The sequence below is a fragment of the Anser brachyrhynchus genome (genome assembly GCF_964034855.1).
Source record: "Anser brachyrhynchus genome assembly, chromosome: 9".
NCBI lineage: Eukaryota > Metazoa > Chordata > Aves > Anseriformes > Anatidae > Anser > Anser brachyrhynchus.
Window position 1 is genome coordinate 7,410,833 of NC_137703.1, and position 24,279 is coordinate 7,435,111.

Below are 24,279 nucleotides of genomic sequence, written 5' to 3' on the forward strand. Positions count from 1 at the left end.
AAGCCCTCCAAGGTCATCTGAGCCAACCATCCCCCTACCACCAATATTACCCACTAAACCATGGCCTCTCAGGGCCTCGGCTCCCCCCAAGCCATCCACAGCAGCAGCCTCGGGGCTGCTTTTAGATGAGATTCCTGTTTTATTGACCCTGGGCACTTCTCCTACACACAAAGAACCCTCACGTCACTTTTGGGAGAACGGGATGAATGTTACCCAGATGGCAGGAAAATAACATTGCGGATAAGTGCCACTGAAAGCCCTGTTAGACTCTTTTGCTGTGCAATCTCTGCCGTATATTTTAGCAAAATACTCACCCTCCACTCCAAAATCTCATTAAAAAACAACATTAAAATGGAAACATTCGCCCTTCCTATCTCATAAGCTTATTGCATGTGTTACGTGTGGGTGGTGAACATGTTAGGTACAATTTAGAGCATAATTTCCTAAGAATTGAAATGTCACCAAGAAAAGGATTGTAAATAATGAAACTTTGAAAGGAATATGTGATCTTTGCAACAGATAATCATATTTTAATTCTGACTTATGGCTCATCCAATTGCCTACAGTTAGGGAAAAACTATTCTTTTTTTATTATATGGAAATCAGATGAATCAGATGAAAAGCCATCAACATCACAGCTTGGAAAACATATACCAATGTTCAGCGATGTGAGCAAAGCCCATGAATCTGCTTCAGTTGTGGCTCTTTTCATTATTTTTCCTCAAATATATATGAGAGATCTGTGCTCATAAAAATGCCGGTTGAAAAGTTTTCCAGAGATACCATAGATCATAGAATAGTTGAGGTTGGAAAAGTAAGTTCATGGAACATCTCATACTGAATTAGGCTGGAAGTAGAAGTCGGAAATCTCTTTTCCTCTCTTGTTTTTTCAGAGAGCCAGACAAGTACCAAAATTAGTGTTAGATCACGCAAGTGCCCAATTGTGGAGCAGGAAGAATGAACGTTAAATGGTAAATACTCAAAGCAAACACTTTACCCATAGCCCCAACAGGCAGGAATAGGCCAGTACAATGCTTCAGATCTGATCTGAATATCAAAAAATAAACACACAAAAAAAAAATACAGAGACATCAAACTCTGCTTTAGTTTAATTGGCAAGAGTAAAAATGGGCAAGATGCACCAAATAAATTACCGCAAATGCTTTGCCTAATGACTGATACCACAAAGACATGCTGCAGTGTCCAATGAAAACAAGGCCAGGGGATATCAATGCCTAGACATGTTCTGATTTTGCCCTAAGCCCATCTCTCTTTCCTGTTGTTTCCAAAAGCTGCGAAGCTTTATGCTAAGCACTTGCCAATAGTTGGGGCGTACTGCAGAAGGAGGACCAGATCAGTGAGAATTTCTGATGTGCTTTCTGATCACCGACAAGACAAAAAGGTAAGATTTTCTGTAAAGTCACAGCGCCGCAAAGCAAAGCTGCACCCTCAAATGGCCATCAGGGCATGGGGAGAGTGAGGGAGGGAAGGGGAGGAGGAGAAGTCAGCATGCGTTCGCCTCCCCTCCTAACTCCCTGCCTTTTGCCACAGCTTTTTGCGGTTCCGAATTCCCTTTGCCAAGGGCTGATGAATTATACATACACTGATGTGCACACACACAGAGATCATGCAAAGAAGAAGAAAAAAGAGCTACAGAAAAAAATCCAAGCAACGCTTCATTCATTCTGTTCTCCAGAACTCATTTTTGTCCTCCACCATCCTGCTTTTTCTAAACAAAATCAAGATCAGCGCTTTACAGTTCTCTTCCCAAAAGGGACCGTACACCACTGGGTCCAGAGCCTGAAATTATTCGCCCGGGGAAGCCCACAGACACAACTGGTGCTACAGGAAGGCAGAGCGAGGGCTCACCTCTCCTAACGGCCACATCCCAGTTTGTATCAGCAGTGGTGGAGCTGGGGAGTGCCCACAGCACTGCACGTAACTGTGGCTACGTCTGTGTGCACGTCTTCAGTGGCTAACCAAAAAGTAGAGGGAAAAAAAAAACCACAACACTTAGTATTGATGCAAAGCAGCATTTTTCCACGTTTTCTTGGCAAGAAATAATCAAGCAAACAAGACAAAGGGAAAAAAGTGTCTGTTTAAGATCCGACTGAACAGTCCCTTTGTGTTTGTTAACCCTTCTCTTGACCAAAGCTGGGCTGCTCTGTACACCAGGTACAGAGTAAAATGAAAAACAAACCCAGAAGGGGTCCATCTTTCCCCCTTCTCTTCCTCTTCTCTTCTTCTCCACCAGGCACAGCTCATTGCCAGCTGCCCTTTGCCTCTCCTTGACCTCCCCTCCCATCCGCCTTTTCTTTTTTCCAAGCTTTCCTTTTGGCTGAGAACCCATCTCTTTGGGTGGGGATCTCTGCCGTAAAGACGCAATCTTTGAGATTTCAGTATTGATGTAATCAGTTACGTCACTGAAGTCAGCTACTGACACTGAATCACCTTTGTATTAGGCAGGACAAAACCAGGGCATCAGATAAAATGACTTTTCTCTGCTGATACGAGGCCTGATCAGAAACCATCAGGCATATCAGCTTCATTCATCAAGGAAATGTATTGCTCCACAATTTAGGTCCCCGATGGGAACCACAGACCCTCCAGGACAGCACAAGGAGCCAGAGCAAACCCTTGTGTTAGGACTGTCACTGGCAGCTTTGCGCCAGCGCACGAGATGCTTTTCCTGCCCAGAAAAGCAAGTGCTTGTGTTCAAATGGGACATTTCCATGCAAGAGACAACTTGAATTTCTTACACATTGCAAAACCGACTTATTTTTTTTAAATAACTACGCATGTTTTTTTATCTTGGACTTTTTAATGCCTCACATCTCTAATTGTAGTAATAATTACTAGCTCATTTAATGAAGGCTTTGGAAACAAGATTGTGTGGGAGCATTGCAAGTCATGAGTTAAGTCCCTTAACACAGTAATTGCCAATGATTAATTCATTTTTTTCATTTAAACGCTGAAAAGCTGAAGTATTATTTCCTTGAACTGTATTTGTGCTTGGCGGTTCTGAGTTAATTACTGCTCTGTGAGCACCCTTAAATCAAATTCAGAGGTCTCCAGGTGTATGTATCATAAGGTCCTGGTAAATCCTTCAACATCTGCCTGGAGAAGGATTACTGAGCTGACTGATGGCGCTGTTTGTCTGGAGGTCTGTCCGCTACGCACCTCCCGCCACTGACGGCACTACAAGTGCGATGGCAGGAGGGAGCCGAGGTTGTGCAAGTTCTCACATAAATTAGGATTATACTCGTGAGTGTCTGGTTTGGAAATCAGCCACCCTAATTTTGCTGGATGAAGACAAGGTCTTGGTCAAAGCCCTGGAAAAATACAAGTCTGTGCATAAATCACCAGTTCACCCTCAATAACGGGGGAAAGAAGCCGGGCTTCCACAAGGAGCTGTGACACCTGCAGCTCTCCGGTGAGCCAACCTAGCCAGGAGGGCAGCAACGAATCTTTTTTTTTTTTTTTTTTCCAAAGCACGAGGGAGTATCTCTAGCAGAGAGCTATTCCTCCCGCTGCATGCCAGCCTGGTTCTTTATCTGTCGGTGGCGGCAGATTTCCTTTTCCTTAAGGATGCTACCAAGCACTAACACATCCCCAAGCTGCTTCCTGGCCCACTTAACCTCTGCTTTCCTGGTTCGGGGCTTGGGAACTTGCTAACCCAGCATCCTTCTCTCCCTGAAGGGCACGGTGGTGCTTACCAAGGCAGCACTCTGCTGTGATGCTGCAGCAGAGGAGAAGGACTGCCACAGAGCAAAGGAGCAGCCGTGCCAGTAAAGGGACCGACACGTGTTCTGGGCCTCGAACAAAACATTGTACAATTTCTGTAGCTCACTGAAGTCCACTCCTGGGTCCTGATCCTTGCTTCCAGAATGACTTCTATATTTTTTTCAGTGAGCCTCAAATATAAAAGACATAAAAAGGCCTAAGAGCAGAAATGGCATCTAACACTGCCCTTTCCAGGAGCAGAAACGAGACCTCTGGCTTCCCCCGCTCACAGTGAGCAACCCCGAAGCACCCTGCAGCACAGCCTCGCCTGCTCAGGGCTTGCTGCAGACCTTGCCACCAGCTTGATCCGGCGAGGCAGCTCTAGCAGGAGCAGCAGGGAGCATCGCAGCCTGGCTGTGGGGTCGGGCCACTCCTGTGGGGAGGGAGATCTGAAACCCCTTGGTATGGGGTAACCGCACTGCTGTGTGCTGCTCCCCTTCCTCGTGCAGCTCCAGAACGCCAACGTGTTCACGGCCATCCTTGAACTTCTCAAACCCTGCCACCACAAAATGATAGCAGGTGGCCCCAGCCTGAACATCACAGCTTGTTCCTCGCCCCAGATGCTCCCAGCCTAGGTGAGCAGACCAGGCTCCCGGCTGCCACCCTGAGCCCTGCCTAGGAGGTAGAAGCGGTGGCAGCTACCTCGGAAACACCCAAAGCACCGAGCCGATCTAACCCTCGGTACGGTTAGGCTTTGGCAAAGCCCGGCTAGGAGATGCCGGACTTCCAACTGTTGGACCAGCCTGGTCGGAGATGAACCTCCTCAGCTGGAAGCTGGATTTTGGCCAAAAAGACCTCCTCCCCTTTCAGCTCTCTATCTGAGCTACAACATTGTATTCCAGTGTTTGCTGCGGTCCGTTGCTCTTTCTCGGTAGTCCAAGATTTGTTAAAAATGAACATCTGTTAACCAGGGATGCTAATCTCAGCCAGACTTTCAAAGTTCTTGGGTGCAAATTATTCTGGACTATTAAAACAGAAAAAATGCAGCTTGTTAAGTATTTTTTCAGTGACTATTAAACTGAAAAATATTTCCTTTTCCTCATCTAGTAGGAGTACAGCTCCCTGTGTCTGTCCAAAAACAGCACAGAAGATTTTAATCAAACATGTTTTGTGTTTTTTTTTTCTGCTTCATCACACTAAATTAAATCAATACTTTTCAGGTGGGAGGGGGAAACCCATGATTTTCTTGTTAGCTCTTTGTGTAATCATTTTTCTTCATTAGAGACACCTGAGACCCATGCCAGAATATATGCTAATATATAGGGCAACATTTAAACTGTTTTCTTTATTATTCATGTCTTTTGAGAGCTGTTGCTGTTACGTCAGAGGGCTGGCAGGTTATAAGTGGAATCAGTAAAAATAGCTCACTTTAGTAATAACACAGCACTATTCATATTTTATTCAGTATTTAACAACCCACAGGAGACTCTCATGCTTTCTTATTTGCCAGACTGTCTCCCCTAAGTGACGTCAACCGCTCGCATCCAGTTCGTCCTCCTGAGCGAAATGGGGTTCACAAAGCCTGCCGCAAGCAGAGCAGCGACACCGACGGCATGCTGCACCCCTGTGATTTCCGCAGCCCTGGGTTTTGTCCCTTTAAAATAACAGCACCCCTTGAAGCGAGCATGTTCCTTCATACTAAAAACCGAAATACAGTAATCACAAACAGCACGGGACAATTCGCTCAGTCACTGTATGCACTCGTGCCTCGCTCCCACCGGGCTTCAAAATCTTGACCTGGTGCTTCACAAGAGTGAGGCATCATTGGTCACATAGGAACACACAGAAAAGTGAGAAAAATAGCAAGAAAAAGCATGGGTGCGTTTGGGTCTGGGCTTTTGCTTCAAGGGGAAACTGAACTGCTGTCCATCTCCTCTGGCAGCCAGAGTTTAAAATATATATATAATGTTTTGATCCACACTCCCTCTGCATTATGTATAACACCCTTGGAGATCCCAAGCTGTCTAAATCCCTCACCAGAAATTAGTTTTCTCTGTTATGTTCTTTTCCTTGAGTCAGCAGGGTGCGAGGTGCTCCCCTGGACACAACCAAGAGCAAACACAACTCACCGCCTCCTTTCTGAATGTCTCCAAATTTAGGCTACAGAAAGCTCAGCTGAAATCAGTACCTTCTCCCATTGATCATTTCAAAGTGCACTCTCCCATGTGTGGAGAGAAACCTCCCCCCCTAAAAAAGGAGATGAAGGAAAACTCTAAGGAATATAGTGCACAGGCACCAGAGGTGGAGGGGCTGCCAGAGCCTCGCTCACACACCGTTATTGCAGCATGAGGGCTTTGATGCACATCCTGACCTTCTAGGTAAGGATGCCCTGGAGCTGGAGGACCACGTCATAAAAGAGCAAAAAAGTCAGTCTGATTTTTCTCGAGCTTTCATCAGCACAAACTCTGAGCAGTTCCACTATAGATGCTGGAGCCGTGTTGCTGTAAAAGCTGCGTGGGCAGAGACGAAAGCCCACGTTGCTCCTCCTGGTTCCTGGAGATGCTCCCTGCTAACAGCCAGGTGCTGTTTGATTGATCTCCCATTAAACCCTGCTGGCAGAGCTGCTGGCAGATGGGACCAAAGAGCAGCCACTGCAAGGACCCCGCTCCACTGTGAACCGAAGGGACATCCAGCCTGCGCTTTGTCTTAATTTTAAAAACATTATTGCATTTCTGAGCTCCTTAGCCTGAAAAGTTTGCTGTTTAAGACAAAGCAATCCATCGCTGTAATGGCCTTCACTGTCACAGGCTGGCTGTTTGAGCCTCTGTACAGGAGCCTGAGCAGATCAGCTGGGGTCCCGAGGCAGGTTGGGGTGCCTGGTTCTGTTACTTTCATCTCCACACCAGCCTGATTTATTTGGATTGTAAGCTCCAAGCCTTACTACCGTTTATACAGCTCTTAGCGTAAGGAGATGCTAATCTCTGTGTGATAACTGCAATACAAATGGGAGTAAATCAACATCATAAGAATGTATTAGTTAAACTGCTTCATTCAAAGAGATTAAGAGAAGAAGATTATGCAGCTATTAAACTTTTAAAAGTTTAATAAAAGCAATCTACTTGCTTATTCCTTTTTCCAGGGCTATTATTTTGGTGCAGGTCCATAGAGTGTCCTTGCAATGAGCCTCGAAGCTCTTCAGCAGGATCCTCCTGCTCCAGAACAGCCACTGCTGGGGCTGGCCGACGACAGCTGTAGAGCATCGCGCCGGGACACTAGCAATAATAGCACTTGCAGCACTTACACCGCATTTTAAACTTGCAGAGCTCTTAAATTAATTAGTTACAGGGCTACAGTATGGAATCAGGCAGGATGTGAAAAAAGAAAATGGTATCCAGTGGAAACTACAGGGGGAATCTGGGGAAACGCAATGTAATTACCCGGCTTGGACTGTGGCCAGAGCAGCACTACGAGGAATGCCGGGAGGTCTCTGACGGCCACACGCGGTCAGGACCTCGGCTTCACGTCTGCTCCCAAGGATGAGGAGAGTCCTGACGAAGTGTGCCCAGGCACGGGAAAGGGATGATTACAAGAAATCCTATTTCCCACCTAGATGCATCACAGCCATGTGCACTGGGTTGGGCCACAGGAGCTCTTTTCTAGTCAGACCTCGAGAAGTTCCAAATTATTTTCGATTAAAACACCTTTTGGTGATATTTACAAATGATCCGCCTTCTGAGCCCACCAGCTGCTCTTAATTGGGTTAAAAGCCCCAAGTAATTAGTTGTCTCAGCCATCCCTCTCTGGCCAGCCCAGTACCCCTGCGTGTACCCTCCTGTTAGCTACAAACACACCAGGTGGCTGCATGCCGAGCTGCAGCATCGCTCCGTGCCAATTTGGAAATATTAATGCCGGTAGGCACACAGGTGTCACGAGGGGCCAATTTCAGGATGCCCAGGAGAGGGGCCGCTAATTGGAAAGAAGGGGGAGAAAGCAATTACAGTGCCTGCTCACCTCGGTGGTGCTGCAGGACAGAAAGCCAAAGGCTGAGAAAAACCAGCCAGCCTCACCGACGGTGCTGGATATGGGCCACACATTGGGCTGGTGGGGAAGAGGACACTTCGGTTTGGCAAAACCCCATGTGCTGGGTTGGGGCAGAACCCACCAGAACCCTGGTGCTTTTCACACAGTTGGACTTGAGCAGTTTAAAATTCCTCAGCAATGCCCGCATGGTGATGCTGAGGGAGCTTTGGCTGGTTTTGAAGCCCAGCATACACGGAGCGGCTGCCGGCAGCTGCCTGCCGGGAGCTCGGCTTTGGCCACACAGCAGTGGAGCGGCTCAAGGACGGTCTGGGGCAAAAAGGGGCAGCTGGGCAGTCTGAGGAGCCTTGTGTGGCTGTGGAAGATCTTGGACTTCCAGGCCAGCAGTGGCTACAGAGTGATGGAGTGCAGAGAGTACGGAGTTGCATTGTAAGAAATGTTTAAAAAAAAAAAAGATTTTTTTTTAATTCTCCAAAAGTGGTAAAACAGAGTTGGTAAACTGAGTTTTCCAACATGCTGACAGAGTTCCTCACTACCTCTTCTAACAAGTTGCTGCACCCCTCAGCTCACTGGAGTTGCTCAAGGTCCCGAGGCTCAGCGGGACTCAGCACCATGCCGTGTGCCCAGCGGGCAGGGGGTGCAGGCCCTGCAGCCCCCGGCTCTCTGCTCTCCCCAGCCCAGCCGTTCTGCACCCCCAGCCTGCCAACAGGGTGTTAAGTGACCTGAGCGAAGAGGAATTTTCTCCCTTGCCTTATCTCCACCCCAGGGAAAATTCCTAGAGCTCCCTGTTCCCCTGCACCAACATGTCAGCTCCTAACTACACTCCTGATCTTTGCATCCCCCTTTGATGTGCGAGATGCTCAGGAGCTTTGTCTTTTGCAGAGGATATTGGTGAATAAGCAACAACAACAACAACAACAAAAAACACATGAAGGAAAGTTGTTGGTAATGGTGCACTGCCCTCTGACAGGCAGCAGGGACTGACTCTGCTCACTTACACCTCTATCACACACACATCCCTTCACCAGCTTCTGTGGGTTTGCCCTTGATTTGTGCTAGCACAAATAAGACCAGACTCAAACTTTTGCCTCCATTTTCAACTCCGGAGCAATCCCTTCACTTGCAGTCCTTCTCAATCAATAGCTGAACATGTCTGGGGTTTATTTACCCAAAACATTAATCCTGGTTGTGTTTGCAAAACACTGTCACTGTCAGGGACTCCTCCTAAAGCCTGAACCACCACCTCTGGCACACGGACGTGCCCCACGAGCAGATCACGCCGTGTACACGCTTTCACTCAGCACCACCACCAAAGCCCCTTTCCAAGCCACAACCCCCTGCTCACCAGGCCGTTCAGCAAGCTGTAATCATGCTGCTCGCTCAGCACCCGGCACTGACACGCCTCTGGCAATCCCCACGCTGGCATTTCTCTCCCGCGGCTTGCCGTGCCCTGCCTAAGCAGCCGGGGCGTGATGGGGAGCCGGTTACTGCCGGCACCGCGCGCCCCGAGCGCTCTCCTCCACCCACAGCGAGCACGCCGCAGTGCCAGGGTTTGGACACGGGACCTCCGAGGCATCTCCTGAGAAATCAGGCGGTGGAAACTGGTTTGTTACAGTTTAGAGAGGTGTCTCGTTGGATTAAAATTCGCTGCTCCTCAGCCTACGACTTGGAAGCGACCGACCAGCAGGGAGCTGGCAGGAGGAAGGGGCCCTCTTCTCGTTAGGGGCTGCTGCTCGTGGGGTGAAAATATCAAGGATGAACCTAAACAACCCCGGGTGACGCAAGGGGGCACGGGGAGGGCGGAGGATCCAATCTCAGCGTGGTGGATGCATTCAGCTCTGCCGTACCCGCACCGTAATGAGCTGCCAGGTCAAGGGGACACCAGCAGCATTGCGAGTTTGCTTCTGCTGAAAAGGGCTCGCTGCCCCGGTTTGGGTAACGAGCTCCCTTGTACGCACAGAAACAAGCACGAGAAACCACAGTGGGTATTTTCTGCCACACAGGCTGCTGCAAACACATCACATCTGACCCTCTGTTGCTTTGCCAGCCTTCAGTAAAATTTGGAGTCATATTCAAGACCCCTGCTCTCGCCTCTGAAGTATTCAATAGCCTGGCCCCAGCACACCCATGTGGACACTTTTGGTGGCCGGTGCTCGCTGGTACAAGGTGCTTCCCACACTGCTGCTGCTTTGGCGCAGAGGAGCTCCCCCTGCGCAGCGGGGTTGTCTCCGTGACACCACATCTTCACAATGGGATAAACAACTGGGGGAAACAAGGCGGTGACACTCGTAGCACTGGGCACATCTAGAGTTAGCTATTGCTGCATAGGTAAGCGTGTACATATATTCCTAAAGCTCTTCCAAAACAAGGCATCACCGAGCACTTCCCCTCCCAAAGGTGCTTACAGAGGAACAGGGTGCAGGAGGCGCTGGGCGCGCTGCGGGACCCGCACAGTCCCTGCGGAGAGCTCAACGCCAGACCCCGCGGAGAAATTCATTTCACAGCAAAAACTCCAGGGGAGGATAATCGGCAGGAATGCAGCTGTCTCTGTCATTCCCGTGGCTTTGTCTGGGCTCCTTTTAATGAGGCCCAGCAGTTCACCGCTGCCCTACCTCTCTCCTTAGAGAGAAAGCTTTGTAGGGCCGCGTCTCCCCTCCCTCTGATTTCGCTCCCGCAGGAGCTGGAGCCTCACTCCAGCACTGCAGCCCGAGCCTGGCGGGGAGAGGAGGGTGCACCGAGTCCTGGGCTTCTCTGGGGGATAGGAACACGAGAACATGGGTTGTGGCAGACAACAAAGGAAAATGCAAGCCAACGACAAAAGCTAACAAGGTCTGTGACCTCTCTCTGGGATGCAAGCGTGAGGGACGGCCATTAACAGGGACTTCAAGGTGCCGGTTAAAAGGGTGCACGCAGAGCCATGCCCCGTCCATCTGCATCCCTGAAAGATGCTGCCCTAAGCTCTCTGCCGCTGTCCCAGAGCGACACTGGTGACACAGGGCACGAACCGGTGGCTTTTGGCTCTGCCAGATGGGACCAAACTGAGATGTGTCTGTGGCGGTTCACATTCCTTGCAATTTGTAGCAGGGACTCACTGGTTAAGATGTACGGCAATCCCAGGAGTGCGGACACGTTTCATATGCTTCTTGTAAGCACATCCTTCAAGGACAGCCGCTACATCGTGCCCAGTCAGGCAGCGACTGCAGCAGAAATTAGGACCCAAGGCCGCTCTCTGACCTTGGCAGCGACCCGAGAGCCGGCCAGGCAAGAGGAGGGAAGCTGTGCCGGCTCTGGGAAGGGGCTGTGGCCCCACGAGTTCATCCCCAGCTCTTTTCCCCCTTTCCTACCTGCATACAGCAGTACAGAAGCACAGTCTTAAAGCAGTGCAGCTTATTCCCGTGCCCAGGGAAATAAGCCAGGTTCTGCGCTCACCCCAGGCCAGGGTAAGCCGAGGGAAGGCTGAAGGAGGTCTGGCTCCACGAACTAACAGGCAGTAACAGCACCTGGCTCTGTTTCAGCTCTCTTTCGATCTGTACCCAAATATCTCCCGTAACACCAAGGCTGGGGCAGGTAAAAGGGGGGAGCAGTGCCACCCCCTCCGCAGCACACCACTGACTGCGCTTCCGCACGACCTTCTGCTACACCGTCCCATGTCTCCTTGCTAGATGAGTTATCTCTCAGCGAAGGGAAAAGAGATAGGTTTCATCAAGGAGCTTTTCAACAAGTTGTCACCGTCTTGGTGATTTAGGGTGGGCAGAACACCTCCTATTCCCAGCTGCCCTCCTGCCACCGCAAGCTGCCAGTCGGCGTGGAAGCACAGCCCACCGGAGCATCTGGAAAGGGCAGAGGTGAAGTGTTTGCCTGGGAAGGTAATCAAGCCGTGAGATAAACGCCTCAACAGGAAGAAAAGTCAGCTCCAAAACGAGGACGGGTATTGTACAAGACATTTCTTTACCTAAAGGAAGCAGGTTAATATACCTCCAAATTACCACTTATCACTCTGTATGATGTTCATTTCCAGCATAATTTCCACCGTGCTCTCTATAGCTTGTGTGGAAATCAGCTCAGAGATTAGTAAATCCTTACTTCTGAATTTGTACAGCAGCGAGTCAAAAACCAATTAAGAAAAGCCACAACAAAGCAAAAGACCATATCGCTTGGTAAAATAATATTTTGAGATGGGCATTTCAAAAAATGCCAGTCCCACGCAGGCTCCTGTCAGCCCAAATTTAACGTGTCGCTTCACGTCTTGCAGCCTGAAAGGGAGAAACTGGGGAGGGAGAGTGCTGGGGGTTCTGGCAGGGCAGGCAGAGGGGACAGCAAACAGGGCTTTGGAGCAAGGAGCTGGCAAGAAGCACAAAAGAAAAATTTAAAATGTCTTGAATGCATTGGCAGCATATACTAGGTATAAAAGGATGAGAGAGCTCATACAGGAGCCCTGGGAGAAGCTCTGCAGAGGCAGCTCGTGGTGAAGAAAAGGTTTTTGAAGGCCAGCAGTGGCGTAGGAATGGGAGAGGCCTGGAAGAAAGCACCAACGTGCAGTGAGGAAAGGGGGCGATGCCGCTCAGAAGAGCTGAAGAGTTGGAGCCTTTCAAAGAGCCACAGATTAGGACTGATGCAGTGACTGTGAACTGGTGCTTCGCAGAATGAGGAGTAATTTCCTTTCAGGAAACACGCGACCTTTAAAAAAAATCCATTGATGAACACTTTCCAACAGGCTCTAAAAAACCAGCTACTCTTTTCAAACTTTCAAACGACTGGCGAGGCAGCCTAGGTTTTATTTTATTTTATTGCAGTGCCCTTCTCCCTCCTGAAGGCTGAAGGTCCTGCTGGTGGCGGGGCTGGGCAGCATGCTCCTGGGGCTGCTGCAGCCCCCAAGAGGCCCCCCTGCAGCTGGTGCCAGCAAGAGGCTTTCAGTGGCTCCACGCTTCTCCACTAACCGGGGAGGAACCAAACCACACTCAGAGACATCGCATTCAGACCGGCTCCATCTCCTCCTCAGTGCCTCTGAAGCCACCCAAGGTGCCTGCGCCTGCCTGGCTGACAAAACCCACTGTGGGCTGTGTTGTCTCTCACCCACCACCCTGCTCTAATAACATTTTATAATTTTCAAAAGCTATCAACATCATCGATCTCCCAGACTGCTCATACTCACCTTCTGTGATGTGTGCCGAGTTACCTGGGACACAATTAAGCCTTTATTTAGCTGAAGGCATGCTACCTTCACCGTAGCGTCTCATTTACTCCCTAGCGGGGTAGTAATCTAATCCAATGATGGTGTAGGGCTAAAAAATACATATGTGCATATAAAAAATAATAAGAAGAACAATTTCATCAGTATCTTGGAAGATGGACACGCTCTGCATGGCAAACTCTCACTTTGATGGGATAATTGGTTTGGTATGATCAAACTGCCTGCTCTCACACAAGCGAGCGTCTGGCAGTGCTCACAGCTCGGTATTGAAAGGGGAGATTGTCTTTGTCAGATCTGTCATGAAAACTGAAAAAGAGAGGCTGGACTTTGCTGAGCGAAAACGAAGGGAAGTTCTTAAATCCAAGAGACTGTGTGCCTTATTTATCCCAGTGCTACTCGTTCAGTCTCTACTGTCAGATCTCTGTGATCTCTTGATGTCTGCTATTAAAAAGGAAGCAAGCTGCTAGCAGAGACATCCACAGAAGTCCCATCCATTTCTTCCTGCCCCTTAAGAAGCACCACGATGACCTGGGCACTGTTACATCACACAGACAACGAAAAATAAAATAACAAAATAACGCTGCCTGCACCATTAATTGGAAAATGCATATTGGTTTATTGGCACCTAGTAAAATGGCTCTGGAGGTGGACAGCTGACAGCCCCCAAGGTTGTGGATAAGGGAGGGAGAGCAGCCCTCAGCAATTAGCTGCCCTGACTGCCTCATCTCACAGCCACGGCACTCCCAAGCAGGACCTTGCTTGGGCTGCAGCATCTCTTCCAGAAGAACACCCCACTCTGGTGGAAATCCTGGAAAAGGATCACTCTCCACTGCTCCGTGCAAGTTGTTTCCAGAGCCAGCTGCCCTCCCCAGTACCGCCATGCCCAGCGACAACCTTTTTTTTTTGCCCATTACTCTTGTCTCCCAGACCTCCTGCAGCTGGACCCCTCGGGGTGACACATCAACACCCTTGGCATTTAAGAAGCTCCACACCCCACCTGACCAACATTTGTAAAAGATGCTCTGGTTTGATTTGCAGAACAAAAGGAAGTTTGGTCTAGGATCCTGCCAGCTGGTGACTCCAAGTAATTGTTGCATATCGTTACCAAGGCTGGTATCTTTTCCTTTGCTTTGCTCTCTAACTGAGCTGGCTGTTCCTTGTCTGCCCTTCCCTCTGTGTATTGCAGACTGAAGAAAAAAGGCTCCTCTCCGCTAAGCACAGTCCTTCTGCCTCTGTTTTACAAGCAAAGATATGAAGATGCAGAAGGCCAAGAAACTTGGCCAAAATCACTCAACGAGACAGAAAAAAAGGATGTGAGCCCCCTCACTGAATCTTCTGAATCCACCTTGAACCCAACAGGCTTGGTTTGGTTTTATAAGATAAACTCCTACTGCTAAAAACCAGAGAAGGGGAAAAAAATCAGCCTACGTCTTCATGACATGTTACAGAAAAGGCATCATCATGTTGACACACAGTTTTGTGCCCAACTGCAGTAGAAAGAGGTTTAGAAAGGAGCTGGCATGACCCCTGCCCAGCCTGCCCCAGCTCCTGGGCACCAGGAGACCACAGCCTGCAGGAGCCACGATGGGTCCTCAGAGTCCTTGTGAACAACTTAATCCCGGAGGTGGATAAGAAGACGGGATAAAACACCACAGATTATTGCCGGAGGAAAAGGATGTCAGCTGCAATTTTTTTATTTTTTTTTACAAACTCACTTTGAGCTCCAGCTTTCCCACCTTCCTCACAGGATTTGTGGCTGCAGGGGCAATCTCTTGCCACATCAGTGAATTTCACAAGAGCACAGCTCTTTTCACAAGCAGCAACATGACTGCCTTAGCTCCTCAGAGATGGAAAAAGCTCCATCTTGGAAAGCACGAGTGGGCCAGCCCCATTTTCTACATGGTGTGCCATTTGGGATGTCCCCTCGCTGCAGACACCAGGCGACCACCTGCCTCCCTGTCACCAGTACTCACGGGCTGCAAGAGCCCCAGCTCACAAACACAGTGCAACGGGATGCCCACCACCTGATTTCAGCCCTGAAAGCAAGATGAAAATCCAGCCCAGAGGCTGAGCCAGAACGGCAAAGCAATGCAAACAAGGCTCGATTAAGATTCAGACTGCATAATTCGCGCTGCACGTGCTCTTCTGCAGCTAGAGCAAGGGCCAGCTCTGCAGCCAGCCGTTCCTCCCGCTGCCTTCAGGGTCTACACCTCCGGAGGATGCGTGCAGCGATTTTTTCATTGGCAGAATCCAGCACGTGTTGCAGCGATGCTCTCTGTGAGCAGCAGGGCGCAGGACACCGAAGCAGGGATGTCAGGCAGATTCAGGCCTGCTCACAAAGGTTGGAAAGCACCGTCCCGGAGCGTGACAACCAGTCTGAATGCAAACCAAGCCTTTCACTGTCTCTTCCCTCCTCTGTCTTGTAGATGGGAAGGAAGGAGAGGAGAGGGCTACGGCTCTCCAGGGCACATGGATTCATGCACTCTCCATCCCCTTCTTCTTCACTCTTCCATCCCCTTCAGGAGGGTGTTACAGTGAGACTTGCCCCCAGAGGTTCAGACACACCCACTGGAGGTGTCCAGCTTGTTGTCCTGTGAGGACACTACCGGTACTAGTGAAGAGCTTACTAAACAACTAAACCACATCTTGGAAGCTTCCTTTCACACTCAGCTCAATTTGCTCACATTTTCATTGCTCCCGAAAGACTTGTGCGAACAGAGACTGCCACTGGTGGAGGGTGGGGGGAGCTGAGCTAAACTGCACTCTGCTGCTGTCACTGCCAGGCACAAAAACAAAAGTAAGGTAAAAATAACACACGTACTCTCCTCGAGATCCTTGGATGAAAGCAAAAGAAGTATTATTACCATGCGTCACATTTCCTTCCCTTTATTTCCTTACAGAGCTGGAGCACCTGAATGCCACCAGCTCCCCGGAGGTCAATGCTCCACACCCTGAAGTCCCACAGGAGCACTTCCTTGGGTTTTTCTCGGTCCCTAATTGCCTTCTGGATGCTCCGCTTGGGCTCAGCGCCAGCACTGCAGAGGAGAGCAGTGGGCAGCACTCTGTGCCCCCCAGCAGGCACCCACGAAGGGCAGGGAGCTGCGTGCCCAGCACCCACACATCCCGGGGCTGCCCACTTCACACTGGGACAGGCCTGGAGGACGGGTGGGATGCCCAGGCTCCCCCAGCCGGATGCATGTTCAACCCTCCCGGAGGATGGGAAATCTGTGGCTCGGAGGTTTTGGTCCCAGTCCCATGCTGGGTGTAGCTGTGAAAGCAAAACAATATTCCCCAAAGCAAGCAAGATGAGGCTTTCTCCATAAATGTTATTTATGGAGGGCAGGGTTGTGTAAGTGAGAAGCTGGGGAGAATTGCCTGAGCGGCTCACAAACCCTAGATTAGGTGATGAAGTTTAGTGCCCGGGAATGCTGCCCAGACTCAGCCTTCGCCAGGGGATCAGCAGACTGCGCTAATGGCTCGGCCGGTTAACTGCCCCCATGGCGCGGTGGCAGAGAGGTGAGCTTTGGGGGTGGCTCCGTGCTCCTCATAGAGGTGTGCTACAGATTCACGCCTGACTTGCTCATCCGCTGGTGAAAACACGCTGCCTCCCCCTGCCTACGGCACCCTAACAGAACATCGTGGCAAACGGAGCAACCCAGCGTGTGGAAAACAATGCATCCTCCTTCCTAAACCCTGTCCTCTCTTCACGCCAACACATTTGTTTTTGCAGTTACGACGCTGCCATGTTGAGCAGCTAAACAGGGAGGCAAGTTCGGTTTTGTCTCCGTTCGCTGCTTAATAGCTATAGCAATTTCTCTCGATATACATTACAGTGCTCCCAAATGGGTTCTCCTGGGGGGGCAGGCAATAGCTGGTGCACACTCCTTGCTTTAGATGGATTTTTTTCACTGTTTGCAGAAAACAATAATACAGAACAGACAAAAACTGAAATAGAGGAAATAGGGAGAAAATAGCAATTGTTGTGGAGGGGATGAAAGCAAGACATCGATCCAGTATCCTCTGCCATTTGATACCTCAAATGCTCGCTTCTGAGCACAGCGCCAGTCCCGGTGCACGGGGTGGGTGGTTGCCCAAAGCTCGCCTGGCTCTGGGAATGGATCTGCCAGCTCAAGTCGTTTTGGTTCAGCCTTAAGTCATGCGTGTAGATGACTGAAAATTTAAAAATATCTCTTCACACAAAAGGAAGGGAGTGAAAGGCATGAGGGGGAGGAATGTTTCATTGCGTTAACATTTTGGAAAAAACGTTTCTCCTGCAGCTCCCACTAAACCCAGGGCAGTGAGAGCTGGCTTAGGGAAACCTCCCCTTGGGGTGGCACCGGAGCGTGTTGGTTCAATTGTAATTGAGCATGTCCCTAAACGTGGCCTTTGACTAGGGACAAAATGCTGGAAGCAGTTTGAATCCTAGAGTTGCAGTGGGGTGTTGTGCAGAAGGGGAGCGAAAATTTCAGACACGTCCACGTGCAGCTGAGCTCCATCTTAGGGTGACTTTTTATGGGAAAAACTGGGAGAAAACAGGGGCAGTACCTGGGATAAGGTGCCTTTTGTCCTCTGTGTAACTGAGCACACAGAGGTTACAGCTGCGACCTGCCGAAGCTCCCAAGGACGCGTGTTGGGGGAACCTGTTGGATGGCACCTCTGTCATTTGGTCTCACTTTGGAGCTTCGAGAGAGATTCACTAATTTGTGGGAAAGTATTGTGGTGGCTGTATTTCTGACACAACTCTGTGGTCACCATTGTCTGAGGTACAGGACACAAGAAGGCAGGCACCAAAATTGCCATTCAGGGCCCACACTCTACCACCAACACAACTAAAAATGACTTTAGCAGCCGTGGAGGTGGCCACGGGGAGCTGCCTGACAGCAGCGGTGAGCACCTTGCTCTTGGTGCTCTTCCCAGGGCCCTGGGGAAGCTGAGGCCCCCATGACCCTGCCTCCTGGGGGCTTTCCTGGTGCTGCCTTGGTCTCCCAGGGAGCAGAGCATCTCACCAATCTGCCTATCTAAAAAACGTGATGTCGAAAACAAGACCCGCGGTGCTGTGCTTAATGCAGGAGTGACATCCACTGAGAGAACGCCTGAGAAAAGGCGTGGAGGTGAAGGGAAATTACAGACTTTCATTTACACAATTTTCTTGCATCTGATTAGAGCGGGGGCAGAGGAAAGCGAAGCCGAACGCTCTCACTCTCTCCCCCACGCACCCGCCCCGATCACCCCGGCTCGTTATGAACCGAAGCCTCACAAGCGAACACTGCTTAAGCAAAACCGTGTTCCCATGGTTACGGCAAGGATTTTCTGTATTTCTGATTTTTTTCACCAGGGCTGCACGTGATGCACGCGGCGAGAGTGACTCGGCTGATATGTTGAGCACGACGCGGGGTCCCTTCGCAGCCCCATGCCAGTAGCTTGTACACAGGGAGCTGACTTCCCCGCTGCCTTCGGGGTGATGAATGGCCATGGGGGCTCTATGGGGCCGGGGGATTTGGGCCGATTGTTGCTGTGGTGTGGATGAAGCAGCACCTTCCCCCACCCTACTAAAGCTTTCCCTTGCCACGGCACCGGGCACCTTCTGCCAACTCCTTCCAGGATAGCTGCAGCCCTGGTTTTAAACTGACACATGGTGCCAGAGAAATATTTCCCTCAATAAATAAATAAGTGAATGAATAAAAAAAAAGCATCCTGAATTGCCCCTGAGGGTTACGGTACATATCAAGCACCCCAGTGGGCTCAGCAAATTCCATACTCTGAGAAACGCGAGCAGGGCAGGAACCTTGCCGAATGACACCGAGATATGGCGTGTTGTGAAACACGAGCAGGAACCCAAGTTGAGACTTGAGCAAGGAGCTGCTCATTCACGCTGCTGGGAGGCAGGAGGGCTCCCTGGTCCCATGTGAGAGATGTTCCCGATACGGCGTGGCAGCACGCAACCCTGCCTGCCCGGCAACGCCAACCCACTGCACTCCCTAATTCTAGAGCTCGTATGGGCCTGCGTGGAATTTTTTTTTACACACAGAACTACTTAACAAATCATTATTTCCCCAAGAAAGAAGAGGGACTAGCTGTTAGTGTAAAAATAATCTGGAGCTTTGCTTTTCCTGGGTATCTTTGGCAAGAGTAGCAGTAATCATCAGAAATAGGGTTGGAAAGAAATTCAAGAAATTATTTCTTCCCAACGCAGACCCAACACTATGTCCATACTTCTAGCCAGATGTCCCCACATGCCTCCAGTGATGGACACTCTACATGGTCCACAGAAAATCTATTCCATTCTTCTTAACATTCAAGTTCTGAAAGGCTTTTTTCTCATGCTGCTCACCAAGCAATAACTGCACACAGAAGTCCTCCTTCTCCTAGCACATTAAAACCCTTTCCGATGTCATCCAGTGGCTGGTGATGTGGGGCCAGCACCCTCCAGAGCCAGCTGCTCTCCATGCTCAGCCTGCCACCCTCTGGCTCTACCGCCCATGCCAAGGAGGTATTTTGACAATTCCTGGGCAACTTTGTTGGTTTCCACCCCCTTGCAAACAGTGGCTTTGTTAACATGAGTTGTGAGTTCATTTCATTTTCTCCAGGAGCTCCCACACCATCAAGATCAATTTTAAAGTGTTAATTAAGTGGAGTGCCTAACGCTTCACAGCCCAACAGGCAGCAATTTGGGCTAGTGGCAGCGGCCAGTGGCAGGGGATGGCCACAGGCAGGGAAGGCTCCGATTGCCCCCTGTAGTCTCCCAACCAATATTCCTGTTTTCCTATAAATTCTCCCACTCCATGGATTTCAATAATTATTTGACTACCCCTCACTGCCAGCACATATTCAATGTGAAGGCTTTACTTGCCAGCTTATATATGCTTATCTGAGAAAATAATTCCTATGTTGATAGCTTTCAGCTCCTCAGCATCCCAGCTGTCTTTAAGTTCAACTTTATTTTGCTGTTATCTTCATTCAACAGCTGCAGAGAAAGACACAGCAACTTCCAGGTTAACTAGTTTATGGGTTTTAGCAGAACATCATGATGTATTCATGGTCAGAAACCCACCCCAGGTGACAGCAAGCACCCCAGGTCCGAGTCTTTGCACAACAACTGCCTGTATGCAGCAAAATCCAGCCACAAACACCCATCAGAAAGACCCCCGAGTGCCCCAGGGGAGCCCCTGTACTGCCCTGGCCTGTGCACCTCATAACCTAATAAAAACATTTCCTTTAAAATACATTTTTTTTTCACATATTCTTATACACTAGTGGATTACGGCATTTTCCTGGTAACCAGAGCGCTTCTATTTTCTCTAAGCTTGAAATAGAAGTCGAGCTGATTGAGCGGATAGAATAAGGTCTCTTCTGGTTATGAATTGTCCAAAAGCAGCATCAGATTTTCCAAACTGACTTACCATCTGTCTGAATATTTTTCATGACAGTTGGAGCTGTTCAGAAGGAATTTGGTATCTGATACTGGAAACGTGGGTTTTGTTTGTTAATTTGGACAAGATATATAGATGGTAGCTTGTTAGTTTGGCCCCTCTTACTGAAAAAGTTTCCAGTGTGCATATTTATGCTTTAAAGCCAAAAACGTCTTCCTAAACGCTCTCTGCCATCGACCTCTGATTCCCTGCCTATGTGAACACACCGATCTGTTACAATCCCTCAGAACAAATTCAAGATGAGTGCAAACACCAGCAAAGCCAATCCAGGGTTTCATTTACTTATTTCCAGATAACTTGTTGAAGGATTTTCCCCGCTTCAGTTAACAGCTGTTTTGCTGTTTTTGTGGCAAACTTGTCAATCCACCTCAGTTTCTGTCATGGTGGAAGGGAAAGCCCAGCAGTGAAATGGAGGATGAAGTCAAGCGAATGCATTACAGTAGGCACTCTGCTGCCTAAAGCTACACAGCCCCGTATTTCTAATCAACAGCCAGTTTTAGCACAGTTTGTAAATACCAACAGCTATGCTCCTTTTCTGAAACTAAGTGAAATGCAGATAAATGTTGAAATAATTTCTCTGTGTGTCCAGACCCAGCACCTTTACATCCTGGACACCGCATTACAGTCCCTTGCCACAGCATCACACGCCTGCCACCACCAGCATCCCACGAGGAACAGAACAGGTTAATTTTCCCAAGGCTGAGTCATCACAGAATTCATCTATAATAGCCCATGCAGAATAAAAAGCTAGAGATGCATTTAAATACCCCCAAAGTAATTTGGTTAGTCAATGAAGCACAGTATCTTCTCCCCACTCGCTGGTTCACTTGGCATCCATCACTTTTATTTTGTATCAGATACTCATTGTCTGGAGAGATAACAGATACGTGATCCAGAGAAAGGAGCAGCCCGTTGAATTGCTGGCACGCAGCTTAACACTGTTATTATGAAGCACTGTGGTGCAAGCCAAAATACCCATTTTTAATGCGCTCTCTGCAAAGAAACGACTGCACCCACAACTCTGTTACATAACCTCAGCAAGTTATTAAAGCTGGTAGCACTCCTCATTTGGCTTCCCCCTGCGTGAGCTAACATGAGCTGGTCTTCATTTAAACACTTAATTCCACAGATACAGTTGTTTCTGACACCTCCTTTTTTTCTTTCATCTTTTTTTTTGCTTTTCTTCCTCCGGAGTAACATTTTTAATCTTGAAGTTTTTGGAGTTTCACAGCACGGAAGCTGTAAGCACAGTCCTTTGCCCTGAAAATGTATGCCGTAAAGCTTGCAGCTTAAAAACAGGTGAAAATTGGATATATTACCAGGAAAGAGGGCACAAATTTCTCTTTAGCAGCACACCTTTCCAATTGCAGCCACGTGCTGGCCGCAGCTCTTTCCTGGGCTCCCCGCTGAGCTGCATCGCCCTCCTTTCCTTGCAGCCTGCTCCTCTCTGCCCATCCTCACTCCCGTTCCCGTCTCTTGAGACGAGGAGCTCAGCGCACTGCACAGCAAGAGGCAACCTGGCGTAACAGCTACGTGCCTAGAAATATTGGCATATTTTTCTTAGCAAGAAGTCATCGTCTGTTTGGTGCTCACTGTCCCCGAGGTACCCAACCCCCCCACCATGTCCCTTCTGGCTCGTGCACCCTAGGGAGACCCAGCGGAGAGCGAGTCTGAGGTTTTGTTCCACATCCACTCCGGCAACATGGATGCTTGGAGGAATTCAGGCCAAGCCCAGCTCTCCGAAACGGCAATCCAGCACTAGAACTTCATTCAAAGGGAATTACCCATCTCAGAACAAAGGCTCGAGTCACGGATTTCTGCAGCTTGCTTAAGTCCCTCCACCCAGCAAATCTTTCAATCCAGCATTACGATGCCAAGCCAATCGCCGAGGACTTAAAGTCTGCTCACAGCTGGCTCTAGGCGGTTAGAGCTGCTGTGCAGTCACAGGCCCTGCTCCTAATTATAAGTACGGTGCTTGTTTAGGTGTTTCTGCAACCTCCTGGTCACAGAGAGTCCTGTGAAGGCATTTCAGTGATGCTTTTGGGGAAAAAACACAGACACCATGGCGGAGCCCCAGACAAACCACCTTTGGAAAGGGAGGGCCAGCAGCACTGCCAGGCAAAATGGAAAGAAAAAAAAAAAAAAGAAAGAGAAAAAAAACACAGCAGGATCACAGCTTATTTCTCCCCTTCCTGCCACCCTGAGCAGAACACACGCAAGCCAGAAGTGACAGGGCAAAAAATACTTGTGCAAATCATCAGTGGGGGCTGCCCGGGGATGCTGCAGCAAGCCAGGGGTGTCTCAGACAAGCACAGCAAGCGGGGACCTCATGCTACAAACGTGCCAGCACCAAAACCAGCCAGTGCTCCAGCGAAATGTCTATCAAAGCGAGGTTAAGGGTTTTGGCATTAATTCTGACACGTCCAAACCATTTTGGTTTGCTGATTACCGGCTTGCCCAACAGGTAAAGTTTAAAGGTTAAGTGAAAAAAACAACAACAAAAAAATCAAAACCGAGGAGGATTCTCACTGATTTCTGAACAGGGTCAGGGAGCACCGGCTCGTACCAGCTCTCTGGGAGGGAAGAGCTGTAAACAAACAGCCTCCACACCTTCCTCCCACGCAGGCAGGCAGGCACACTGAGCTGCTATCTCCTTTCATTCAACTCCGACAGCCCCCAGTGTTAAAGATAATTAACCCTTTTTACGATTATTTTCCATGTACAGCACACTTACGTTTCGCTCCTAGAGGAGCCTCAAACTCAGCCCAATTAACCGCGTCTGGCGGGGAGGGGAGCGGGAACAAGAGCTGTCACTGCAGAATTACACCTGGGCAGCCGGTCATGGGGGACACCTGAGCTCAGCTGAGGCACCAAGGCTGCCCCTTCAGCAGCCTCACCCCACAGACAGCAGCCTCACCCTACAGACAGCAGCCTCTCCATGAGCTGGCCAAGCTCCTACAGACCCAGGCACCACTGCATCCGTCCCTGCTGAGCGCCAAGCACTGCTGTTAATGCAACATTCACGTGAGCCCTAAATCCCCTCTCCTAACAACCGATGTTGCATATCTGGGTTACTTCAGCCCAAACAAGCCCTATGGCAATGATCCATTCCGCAGAATTAAGCAAGCACAACTGCTTTCCACCTAAGCTCAGCAGAATCCGCAGCTCGGCGTTTGATCGGTTTTCATCACCAGAATTGTTTGGAGAGGTGGGAGCGCGCAGCCAAGGCAGATTTAGGAAATATCAGGGCGTTTTAAAGATGTAAAAGCCTGGCATGGGTTCAGAGATTTTCCATACAGAACTATTATTCAGGCTTCCAAAATAAGATCTACATGTATATACATATAAATATATGAATGTACATCTATCTACGCATACCACGGGCACAATGTCTGGACACTATGCGCAGCCAAACTAAGTTATTCCAGCAGCAAGAGAGAGCGCAGTGTGGGTGCTTTTCCACTCCTGCCACCACAGCAAGGATTCGGACTTGGCTGCGGTGGGTGCAGGAGCCACGATGGGACCAGGGACCAGAAAGTGCTGAGCCAGGGTTTCACCCCCTTGCCCAGCCTCTCTGTGGGCCCAGGGAAATGCTCGGCTGCTGTTATGAAACGGCATCCGAAAATGGGTTTGTTCCACAGAGAAATTCTGACAGCCTTGACCTGCTTTGCAGGCAGCCCGGCCCTCTGCCAGGCTGGTGAATCAAGTGGTGCTGCACAGCCAAATCCACCAAACATCAAAGGAAACAAAGCTGTTCCCATGGGACTCGTTCTGCTTTCTGGCCACAGAAATGTTGCATCAGAGCTTCCCTTTGAAGAGCACAGGCAGCGAGGTGCAGCGGGAGCCCCGGCAGCTCCTCGGCGGGACCTGCTGGCTCAGCCGAGCCAGGCTTTATCT

General features: G+C 49.5%; 2 long non-coding RNA genes across 2 annotated transcripts in view; both read right to left on the reverse strand.

Annotated features, from left to right (window-relative positions):
• LOC308200009 overlaps nucleotides 1-24,279 on the reverse strand; it is a 200,927-nt gene that overhangs the window by 110,595 nt on the left and 66,053 nt on the right. The gene's annotated exons all lie outside the window — the stretch shown is intronic.
• Nucleotides 1,521-7,552, reverse strand: LOC308200012. Its single transcript, XR_013955163.1, has 2 exons — nucleotides 7,161-7,552; nucleotides 1,521-6,995 (listed from the first exon to the last, which is right to left on the reverse strand). It is a non-coding gene; the product is annotated as an uncharacterized lncRNA (long non-coding RNA).